The 10,446-nt window shown below is 35.8% G+C and overlaps 1 pseudogene; it reads right to left on the minus strand.

Annotated features, from left to right (window-relative positions):
• Positions 1 to 596: 596 nt before the first annotated feature.
• On the minus strand, positions 597 to 3,543 carry LOC100965398 (annotated as a pseudogene).
• Between the last annotated feature and the right edge of the window lie 6,903 nt (positions 3,544 to 10,446).

Genomic DNA, 10,446 nt, shown 5'->3' on the forward strand with positions numbered 1-10,446 from the left:
AAAAAAAAAAAAGAAAGAACAAATTCAAAAGCATTAAATTCACTTCTTTTTTTTTAACTTTAAACAATTTTTATTACACAAGGTTGTCACATAATTGTATATTTCTCTACTTTTTGTGCACAATTTTTCCTACTCTCCAAAGAAAGACTTCTTAACTTTTCATCTGGTTATAGCAAGCACTAGAATCCTGATTTTAACAGAACAGTAGTAAAAATACCTCAGTGATTTAAGTTAAAAGCAGTACACTGGTACACGGCCCTTGCATCCAGTATCATGATTCTTTATCAAACTCTTTGTAATCCACTATATTCAATAGACCTTGCTGACTTGTTATCAAAAATACAAAATATATTATTTATAATTTAAATAAATAGAATATTAAATAAATAATATTAATAATAAATAATATTAATATTAAATTATACATGGACAATGGATGACAGAAGTAAACCATTGTATTTGTCAACTGAATCCAGTAATGATCATTGTAGTGATTTTCTTAAACATCACCCAGGCTTTTCTTTACTTTCTTCAGCTGACAGCAAGCAACACTGTCTTGAGCTTCCGATCACAGTTCATTAATTTAAAGCACTATTCTAGGAATTAGACATGCCACCTTCCATACCACCTATTGCACCCATTCCAGGGTCCTTCTCTTCTTTAGGAAGTTCTGTTGATACCCGTGTTTCAGGTTCTTGGTCTCAGAGATTCAAAGAATGAATCCACGGACCACAGGATCAGTAGTAAGACATGGTTTATTCACAGAAACAAAAATTACAACTTACAAAACACCAAAGCTTCTGGCAGAGAGAACCCAGGAGGGGAACAAGCTCTGCTCCCTCTTGGAGGTCTGTCCTGGGGCTCTCTGCTCAGGGATTTATATAGTGGCAGGAGGTTGTTTTGCCAGAACTCGACGGTGACTTTTAGGGTGTAGGTCTTCATCAGTTACAGCCACTGTCCAATCATTAGCAAGGTGCAGAACTCTCAGGCCCTGCAAACTCTCATGAAGAAACCACAAGGTGCCATCCGTGAAATTGACCAGCCAAAAGTGCACTGGGAGGAGACAGCAAGGCCCCAGTGTCTCCCCTGCAGGTGCTGGCCTTCTAGCAAGCTGGTTCCTCCAACTGCCACAGCATCAACACTACCAGGGCTAAGGCAGCAGGTCATGGCACCACCTGTCCTGCATCACTGTGACTGCAACTTCTGCTATAGTTAACAGGAAGCCACCTCAGAAGCATTCAGTAAAGCAGTTCTTACAACCTTTATTGAATCAATGATTCCTTTTTCCAACATATTCACAAAATCTCCAATCATAGCATTATAACCAACTTCTGAGGAATTTTGCATTATTTTCTCAAATATCAAAGATCCTTCAACACCTGCATTTTTCTCAATGGTTATTGCAGGAATTTCAATTGTTCTTTTAATAATTTCTATACCAATTTTTTGATCTTCATTAGCTGGAGTTAATAAGTCCAAGGGTGGAATGCACCAAAGCACAATCCCCTCCCAGAACGATGCCTTCAACAGCAACTCCTGTAACATTAAATGCATCTCTAACACTTTCTTTTCTGTATTTCAACATCACATGTTCCATCAACCTTCAACACAGTTACTCCATCTGCAATTTTTGCCAGACGTTCATTCAGTTTTTTTTTTTTTTCATATTCACTACTCTTCATCTTCAACTACTCAAGAATTTCTTGAGTATGTTTTTCAATATGAGCCTTGTCACCCTTTCTTTCAAGATCATGGTATCATCTTTGTTCATAATGACCTAAGTCATGAGGCTGAACATCTTTAAGATTTAGGGTAAAGCCCACTTCTCCAAACACTGCACTACTGGCAATAGCCATGACTTTAAGCTGGTTCTTTCTATTATCACCAAAACCTGGAGTTTTGACTGCCACAATTTAAAGACCAACTTTTAGCCTATTTATAATGAGTGTGCTTAGAGCTTCTCCATCAACATCTTCAGCAAGTGTGGCCAAGGGCTTATGATGAGTACTGGCAGTTTCAAGAGTAGGTACAACTGACTGGTCACTAGAAATTTTCTTTTCACTTGATAGACCATAGGCATAGGAATTCACATTTCTGACTTTTTGATGTTTTAATAAAGTTTGGAGAAATATAGCCTTGGTTAAACTTTATGCGTTCAATAATTTCTAACTCATCATTTAGTGTTTTCCCATCTTTACTGTAATGATACCTTTTCTTTCAGACTTTTTTATTACATCAAAAATGATGCTGCCAATTTCTTTGTCTCCGTTTACAGAAATCATAGCAACGTTAGCAATGTCTCCAGTGGTTGTCACAAGTTTAGACTGCTTCTATAGTTCAGCAATGACAGCATCAACAACTAACATCCTACCTCTCCTGATTTCCACTGGAGTAGCACCTTGGCTAATCTTCCTGAAGCCTTCCTTGGCCATAGACTGTGCCAGACAGTGACAGTGGTGGTACCATCCTCCGCTTCTTCATTTGTGTTATTGAAACATCATAAACAAGTTTAGGTACAATATTTTTATATATATCCTTTAAGTCAATTGACTTTGGAATAGTTACATCACTTCTGGTTACTTTGGGGCTTCCCCAACGTTGTTCAATCATCACTGCTCTTCACTTTGGCCCCATTATAGTGGGTATAGTGGGTATAGTGGCCCCATTATAGTGACCCATCAGCTAAAGGGTCTTCCTTGATGCACTAAGGCTTGATCATCTGCATCAAATTTGATATCTTTGGCATAATCCTACGTGAGATGGGGAGCCAGTGCCCTGGACACTGGTCTTGTTTGACAAAGAAGTATGGATTACCCAAGCTTTCCTCGAGGCAGTGGCAGGATATGCGTGGGGCTTGGAGGGTCATCATCAAAGGTTGAGGGTAAATCCTTTTCTTTCAAAATTTGATATTTAGGCAATATTACAAATTGGGAAAATAGCTTAGTAATTTATGATACAAGTACCTTCTATGGCTTCAAAAACTAAAATTATTGTTTTTATAATTTTAAGAATAGAAATATAAAAATAAAAACTAAATATTTGACCATATATTCCACAAAATAGCATTAAATTTCTAGCATAATCTTCCATGTAATAGAGAACAAGAATTTTCCCAAATTATCTTTTAGTTGAAAGAAAACTTGATAAATATGATGAGGTTTCACAACAGATATTCACACTAATGTGACGTTTAATTCTGATATATCATTCTAATGTTTTCTTATTGTCTCATCTCTTTACAAGTTATCATTATTTTACTTTTTAGTGTCTTCTTATTTTGTTGTTATTTCTGTTCTTATGTATCACATTTTGTGTTATAGTATGTTAGGTCACTAGGAATATGTCAATTAGTATCCATCCCCTGTTGACATACTCAATAGTCAAAAGCAAACTCATAATCAGTAGTGAATGTCATAATAAGACATTAACTCAACTTTTTAAGATTAAAATCCCTTATATTGAATAAATATAAAATAATGATCATTTCAAAAAGAAAACTACTACACTGCAAAAAAAAGTTTGATTTTATTTTTACCTTAACATTTCGGGAGACAGAACTCTGCTTAAAGCTCCATTATTCTTCAGCATTTTAAAATGCATTCCATGTAAATATTCCTCTAAGGAGAAATGGCAATAAATCTTAGCAAATTCCTAGACAAATGTCCAATTCTAGTGAAAAATATGTTCCTGCAAAAACTATAACTAATAAATTATATTAAAATAAATAAAGTGAAACTTATCAAGTAGCTTGCCTCTTTTTCTAGAGCTTAATGTTCATATTTGAGCTTGTCAGGAATTAAGTAACCATGAATTTTTGATGAACCCTGGATGAATATACCAGTCACTCGAGAGTATTGACACATCTATATCCATATGATCATGTCTAATTAAACTATCCCTGCTCTTTTTCTAATGGAGTTTATACATTCAGTATTAATAATGGATGAACATTTTTAATTCATTTCTATTGTTAAATCCTATTTGTACTTCTGCAGGAACATTATTAAACTGGTTTAGGAAACTTATTTCTCAAGACACGTATATACAGGAGTTACTGTTATTTTAAAATTTTTCTATGTGACTAAAATTCCCCAAACATTATAAATAAATTATTCATTCGTTAATTTCCAGAATAACTGTTTTTCTTGCATTATTTTCCTTGAAGGTGGCCTCAGGAATGAGGTACGTACCATTATCCAAGGAATGCATATTGTTTACTAATCTGTTAAAAAGAGACATTATTCACTTTGCATGCTGATCTTCAGTGAAATGCTAATAAATTTAACTTCCATGTCTGAGGTAATCTTTATTTGGCATAAATAAGCAGGAAATGTACATTTTTCCAATAGTGTTCAAGCAATTAAAAGCTTCATTGTCCAATGTGCTTTCTATTTCACAACCACAATGACAACAAAGGAATAAATTGGGATCAATTTGTCCAGGATGTTAGGGCAAAATGATCCTGATTTAAAGGGTAACAGATGAGTCCTCTTAGAGTATAATTTTTAAAATGAAAAATAAATATTTTTCTCAAAGGTTTTTTTGCTACTGAAATAAAATGCAAATAAAACATCATTTTCTTGATGTAAACATCAATTTAAAAATAAACCCCCATTCTTTACATTTATCCCAAGATATCAGCATGCTTTCTCTCTAGTAATGTTTTCCAGGTTGTTATTTTTAATGCATCAGAAACAATGGGGGGAAAATGGCTTATCATATTGTTAGAAAAATTTGTATTTCCTTAGGACATAAAATAGAATCAAATTCCAAATCAAACAAACAAACCCCCAAAGTCTTACTATCCAGCATTCACTACCCAGATCTTTCCTGGGCTTTCATTTCATGCTGTGCAGCATTTTGCTGAGGACAACAGAGAGAAATAAACAAAATCCTCCCCTTCCTGCTCCAGTGGACACTATAGTGGGAGAAATCAACATAACCACATAGAAAAAAAAAGCCATATATGATAAATCATGACTTGCACTATGAAAAACAATCACTCCGTACTTTGAGAGAGTCTCAAAAGTATATGGATTTTAGGTTTGGGATTGAGGGGAGGTCTCTGAATAAATGACATTGAAGGATAAGAAATGCACTTCAAGATAAGGAAGAGTAGGTCATGTATGGTAGTGGAGACTATTCCATTAGGAAATAATATGCACATAGGGAGACAGTGTTTGTTTTTAAAAGCATAATATTTTAAATATTGGAGTTCTTTCCCAATAGATTGCACTCAGTTATTCAAACAACTTTACACTCAGCTTGTAGCTTCATGGCAGACAAGTATGGGTGTTGAATCCAAACTAGTCTATAGGCTGCCATTCGGAAAAATCTTGTTGACGTATCCTAACAAATGACAGACTGAATTAGTCGGTAGACAATGGGAGAGGCACAAATAGTTCATGTGAAGAGAGTGAAAAGACAAATACCTTTTTACCTCTTCAAGAGTTTTTTATTTTTTTTTTTGGCAGTTTGTGGCCAGGACTGGGTTTGAACCCACCACCTCCAGTATATGGGGCTGGTGCCCTACTCCTCTGAGCCACAGGCACCACCCACTTCAAGAGTCTTTTTATACACGCTTGAAACGGAAGACTAAAACACTTCAGCAGGAGAGGAACGCAAATTGATTTATGTTTTTACATAAATAAAATGTGTTTGACATAAGAACTCTGACTACTTGTGGAGACTATTTGAAAAGAAAATACCACCAGCACGTACAGACAGAGAAACCTGTTAAAAAACATTGTGGTTTCTAGGTAATCAATGATAGTTATTTGTGATAAAGGGAGGCAGTGAAAATTGAAAGAAATTAAATGATTCAAAAGAAGTTCAGCAAGTAGCACCGGCAAGAATTAGTAATTTTTTCAGTACAGTTATGGTTAAAAAAAGTAAGTCAATATTCCATTTAAATATTTTTATGGAACATAAAAACACATAAAATGTGCATGTACAACAAAATGACAACAGTGTGTAGCTACAGATTCTGAAGCTATAATTATTGCATTTTGGAGCGTCTATTTATTAATTTATTTATAGTGAATATGTACTAATTTTCATAGAAAGAAAAAAGATGAAATGCTATAAAATATAGGAAATTTTGTTGAAAATGTCAATTATTCAGTTGATTATATTATTTTTTTGTACTGAATAACCCAGGACAGCAATTCATAATATTTTGGACATAATAATTATAGATAAGATAGCCCTACTTTTCTCCTTTAAGAACAAAACTATGTAAAACTTCATATGTATTAATTTATTCATTCTCCGCTTGTTCCAAGGTGCCTGTCAGAAAAACTCATGATAATGAAAATTATATTACTTTTGACGTTCCATCTGGCATTTTTTCCCATAGCATATACATCCTGCTTGAGATATCCATGTGGTTAATTAACTTTTGTGGGTAGTAGCGCGATACATACTGAAAAGTTAATGTCAAGGGAAGAACATGGGCTCTGGATATCTCTGATGTCGACTGTGGCTTTGAATGGAATCTATTTTGCTGGCCTCAACATTACTCCTCTAGTTCTTGGGAAAGAAATAAGCTCCTGAACATCACCAGGGATAGATAACTACAAACAGAGGGTAGTCTAAATTCAAGCAGAATATAATCTTTGTTGTTGGACTTCTGAGACTTGGTTTTTCTGTTTATTTTTCACATGTGGCTAGTCGTCAGCTCTGAACTTCAGGACGATAGCCCTGGAGAGGATGTCCTTTCCTGGAGTTTATCTTTACTTGTTTTATTCTTTAGCTGCCACTATCGCTCTCACCACTTCAAAGGAACTTCCCTGGAACTAGGATTCTGGCGTTTAGGAAACACAGAAAAGTATAATTTTATAGGACTTTGTTCATATCATTCTTGTTCCAATTTTGGATTTAGATCCCTTGAATATTGATAATGCCTGTGATTAATATTCAGTTCTCTATGTCTTTGGTCTTGGGAGCTTGTTTTGTGAAAGAATTGAAGCTTGATTTAGAAAGATATAATACATATGTAGTTCCAGATTTTAAGAACATCTATATAAATTCCCATAGTATGGCACTCATTCTGTCTCTGAACAAATATCATTTTTTAATCTAACTTTTAGATATCATCCATCTAGAAATAAGAGCACATGTAGCTGTATCTTATGCTGCATTAGACAAGAGCTTTATTTTCTTGATTGGAAAATAATGCACATAAAATAATTCTAAAATTGCATGAAGACATTCTGAAGGACGTGCTATTCTATTTGACAGGGAGTTTTAAAGAGGTCATTTTCATACATTTCCTTATGTTCTCCATAGAAAATCCAAATGGGGAAAAAGTGCCATGATATCAGTAAAACATATAAGAATGTTATGCTGTCGACAATTTTCTCATGTTTCCAGGATGACTAATATGAAATATTGGTATATTGAATTTTTTTGGTATATTGATATTTTAAAATATTTCCTTGCATCATTGAATTTTTCAGTTCTTAGAAATTTACATCTGTATAATGCTATGCCTTATGTTATTCTATTTCCAGATGATATTAAAAATGCTCATTAATTATAATTGCTTCAAATGACAAATTGATTCAGTTGGGATAATCGGTCTAGAGTAAGAGTGGGGAACCTGAGGCCTTAAGGGCACACATGCCTGGTAAGTCCGTAAGTGCAACATTGTACTCAATTCGTGGTGGCTCATGCCTATAATCCTAGCACTCTGGGAGGCCAAGGCAGGTGGATTGCCCTGAGCTCAGAAGTTAGAGACCAGCCTGAGCCAAAATGAGACACTGTCTCTACAAATAAAAAAAAGCCTGGCATTGTGGAGGGTGCCTGTAGTCCCAACTACTTGGGAGACTGAGGCAAAAGAATCACTTCAGCCCAGGAGTTGGAGGTTGCTGTGAGCTATGATGCTACAGCACTCTATCAAGGACCACAAAGTGAGACTCTGTCTCAATGAAAATAAATAAATGAATAAACAAACAAATTTTACAGAACAAATTATTTTAATTTTATCAATACATTTTTATTCATCTTTTATGTTTATTTTAATTTAAAAAATATTTAAAATACTGACTAATTAAGGAAGCTTCAATGAAATCTCCCAGACTGGCACAATTAGAACATTGGTAAGCCATGAGGGCTAAATTAACAGCTGCTAGGGTCATGACTTAGCTTTAAGTTTGCCCGCCTGACTAGTACCACTACCTTTCTTTGGTGAGAGTTTAGGGGGGTTGAGTACTTCAGCATGGAATTTGTGAGTAGTGGACAATATTTTTTAATTCTGTCTGCTTAACAGCCCATCATGTCAAAGAAGTCCAAGAAAACACTGATGAAAGAAAAATTTTTTTTGTTTTATTTTTATTATTATTTTGAGACAGTGTCTCACTGTGTTGTCCTGGGTAGAGTGCATGATGTCACAGCTCACCACAACCTCAGACTCCGGGTTCAAGGCATCTTTCTTGCCTCAACTGTCAGAGTAGCTGGGACTACAGGCACCCACAACAATGCCCAGATATGTTTCTCTGATTTTAGTAAAAACAGGGTCTCACTCTTGCTCAGCTGGTCTTGAACTCCTGAGCTCAAACAATCCATTCTCCTCGGCCTACCAGAATCCTCAGATTATAAGCAATAGTCACTGTACCCACCCCAAAACAGATTTCTTTTTTTAAATGATGTTGGGAATTGCAATATTACCTTGTTTCTGCTAAAGATAAGATGGTGTGCTTGCTTTGTGATACTGCAATATCAACATTAAAGAAATCCAGTGCTCATCAGTATTGTAACACTTAAAAGGACCACAAATACTTTAAATTAGAAGGAAAGGTGTGAAAAGTTATATTGCAGAAATTAAAAGATGAAAAACAAAAGCACAGACATTCTTTCAGGCAGCAATAATATCTAGAAATTATTTCACTGAAGCAATTTATAAAGGAGCCATATTCTTGGCGGGGGTGGGGGGAAGTAAGCCATTCATTGATGTAGAAATTGTGAAAGAATGCATCATTGAAGGTGTAGGATGCTTAGGCCCCAATATCACTTCAAAGTACAAACAACTGTCTCTTTCAAGGGAAACCATAACAAACTGGTGAATGATGACAAAAAAAATGTCTTCAAGAGGAATGGGTGAAAAGCCTAGCTTGCTGAATGAGGAAGTCTGGAGGGATCAAGGAGACATTATGGGCACACTGTGACTCAACTGATAAGCGTGTCCTGCACACAACACAGTTCCAGTACTTAGACATAGGGTGAACCCGGCACACCACAAATGCCCCAAGTATTAGTATAATCAACAATTAGAGCAGCACTCAGCCATCTTTGCCAAAAAACGGAAAGAATGTAGGTACCATGTAACCAAGTTAATCAATGACCAATAGAAAGGAGAGAGGTACCTGGAGATGCAGACAGATCAGTGAAAGTGTTCCACAAGGGATTTTTAGGGGCGAGAAAGAGGATATTTATACCTTTACACTGCCTTTGTGCTGAGATCTCTCTCTTCTCATCAGAAGTACATTAAACTTTCTCTTTATTTAAACTTTCTCTGTTACTAAAGCCTGTGCGAATTTACTTTTGCATTCCATTCAAGCTGCAGACTCTGTTACTGTTTTGCCTTTGTTTTTTTTTTTCCCCGTTGGAGTCAACCTTTGGATCTTGACCTGTTTAACTTTTGTTCTCTACTCACTCTCACTTTTTATTCACTTCACACTGCACCTTGGAAGACATTTTTTGTGCTAGACCTCAAAAAATGGCATTATAGAGTAGCCTTCAATGTAGCAGCCCTTATAGCCTATGGCTAGGAGGAGTGAGAGTTATAAGAAATACTTGTATAGCTCAATAATGGAACACGTTGGTGAAAAGGGCATGGAGAGGGATTTAGCTCTCCTAACAAACATGAGAGTTTATGAGATGAGAGAATTAGTGAACTGGCAGTCTCTACACCTGTGATGTTGAGAGGCATGAGATCAGCCTTACATTAGGCTGGAGGAGAAGGCAATAGGGAGCATGCGCATTTTATCATTGACCGGCTTACTCTGACTCTGTCTCTGCTCCTAATGCAACCATGGCATCTCTCTGCTGAAGGTTACCAAGCTCTACTAAAGACTAAGATCTATCTATTCTAAGACTGCTTTACTCTCTCAAAGATGCTCTCTCTCTCTCCTGCTCAAGTAGATAGTCCTCAGGCACCTAAGATAAATTGTTCCTGAGCAAGGTAGCTTAGCTGTCCCTGTCCAGAACCTAGTTAAGCCATGTCTGAGACCTGGTCAGTCCCTGGCCCTGACACTTCAACTTAAGAAATTCATGCAGTGCTTCAAGGGAAAATATATATTGTTCAATTTCTTTGGATAAATCCACTGATACTACTGACTTGATGTAGGTTTTATACTTCATTTGGGTCATAGCAGAAGATTTTCTTTGCTATGAAGAGTTATTCACTTTTACCTCTTCTGTGAACAAAACATGGGAAATAAATAT

Source organism: Otolemur garnettii, unplaced genomic scaffold (genome assembly GCF_000181295.1).
Source record: "Otolemur garnettii isolate 467f Iridium unplaced genomic scaffold, OtoGar3 scaffold00040, whole genome shotgun sequence".
NCBI classification, from domain to species: Eukaryota; Metazoa; Chordata; class Mammalia; order Primates; family Galagidae; genus Otolemur; species Otolemur garnettii.